The sequence below is a fragment of the Octodon degus genome, unplaced genomic scaffold, assembly GCF_000260255.1.
Source record: "Octodon degus isolate 3935 unplaced genomic scaffold, OctDeg1.0 scaffold00114, whole genome shotgun sequence".
In the NCBI taxonomy this organism is placed as follows: domain Eukaryota; kingdom Metazoa; phylum Chordata; class Mammalia; order Rodentia; family Octodontidae; genus Octodon; species Octodon degus.
This window is the reverse complement of record NW_004524690.1, coordinates 6410960-6412578: the sequence shown is the minus strand read 5'-3', so window position 1 is coordinate 6412578 and position 1619 is coordinate 6410960. Positions and strand designations below refer to the sequence as shown.

The following is a 1619-nucleotide window of genomic DNA, read 5'->3' as shown; positions in this document are numbered from 1 at the left end:
GTCCCTGTGCATTGCCAAGCTTGTTTCAAGTAGGTGCTTTAGACCACTGAGCCATCTCTCCAGCCCCAATGTTAGCATTTTAAAGTTACATTTTAATTTTTCAAAATATTTAGAAGTAAAATTAGAACAAAGTAAGAAATATCTTCATCCTGTACATGCTCCTCTCAGATTTAAAGAAGTTGAAAATCTATCCATTATAACAGGCTGAAAGAATCTGGAGAGTAAGATATTAGGTGAAAAAAGGAAAAGGTCTCCCCCAAGCCTACAGATACCTAGAAACTAGACGATCATGAACCTGACAATATAAATTTGTAATAAGAAACCCAGTAACTCATATGTCTGGAAACATGGTTCACCATATCATTTCTAACATCACTGCATACCCAGGATTCTAATACTACATTTTAGTGGCAAACTTTGGAATATAAATACTTTAAAAATAATGAAATATACTAATAAATAACTATATTTTGATCTTTGTGAATTAAATCCTACATTGTATCAGATACTTTGCTAAAAGTGTGGCAGGTATTATTTTATCCTCAGAGCAGCTTTATGAAATTTTAGAGAAAAGAAACAGGCAATGATAGAAGGAAAAATTAAAACCATAAGAGCCTGAAAAGGCACTTCCTGTCACAGCTGTCAACAGGAAAGGTTTGCACAAAAGGAAAATTCACACAATTGGAAAACAGCAAACGGCCCAGGGAGATGGCTCAGTAGAATAAGCACTTACCTGGCAAGTGCAAGGGTCTGAGTTCAAATCCCTGGTTCCATCAAAAAAAAAAAAAAGAAAGAAAAAGAAACAGCAAGGGCAAAAGAAGAGCCAGTGAGGACAGATGACACTCGATGGACAAAATGGTAGATAGGAAATTTTATAAAGTTCGCTTTCTCTAACACTTCACTGCAATTATGTCTTATTTTCTAAATATATTTTATTTTCCAGTTGCATTTTATTTTATCAAAAATTATTTTGCCTACTTCCATTTTTAAAAATTGGGCTAATCCTAAGCTTTGTTTTTACAAAGGTTTGTCTTAGGGCAAACTGCATTTTTCTGTAGTGTCCATTTCACTCAATAATACTGGGAAGAATTCATTCTTACATTGAGATAAACATTTTACCTTCCACATGCTGAAGTAACTATAGTTTTTTCTTTTTCTTTCTTTCTTTTTTTTTTTTTTTTTTTTTTTTTGCAGAACCGGGGATTGAACTCAGGCCCTTGTGCTTGCCAGGGAAGCACTTATTCTGCTGAACCATCTCCCTGGCCCCCTTTTTTTTGTATTTTGTGCAGGGTCTCACTATGCAGCTCTGACTCTCAATGATCCTCCTGTTTTCAGTCTCCCCAGTACTGGGATTACAGGCTTGTGTCACCATACCAGTTGCCAGCTCAACACAACTGGGGGCTGGGACAGGGCTAGCACAACATGTGGTGCCAGGGACAGAATCCCCACCTCTGTGCTTGCCTAAGCAGGAGCTTAGTCCACTGAGCTATCTCGCCGGCCAACTATAGTTAATTTTGAAAATATAGTATTGAGGGCAACCCACTTGGGTCCCCCTTCTATCCCTCTCTCTCAGGTAGGAGCTCTCCTTTTTTTGCTTTTTTTTTTTTTTTTTTTTTTTT

General features: G+C 37.0%; 1 protein-coding gene across 1 annotated transcript in view; it reads right to left on the bottom strand.

Moving 5' to 3' along the window:
- Positions 1–1619, bottom strand: part of Snx25 (sorting nexin 25) — a 154398-nt gene that overhangs the window by 38099 nt on the left and 114680 nt on the right. The gene's annotated exons all lie outside the window — the stretch shown is intronic.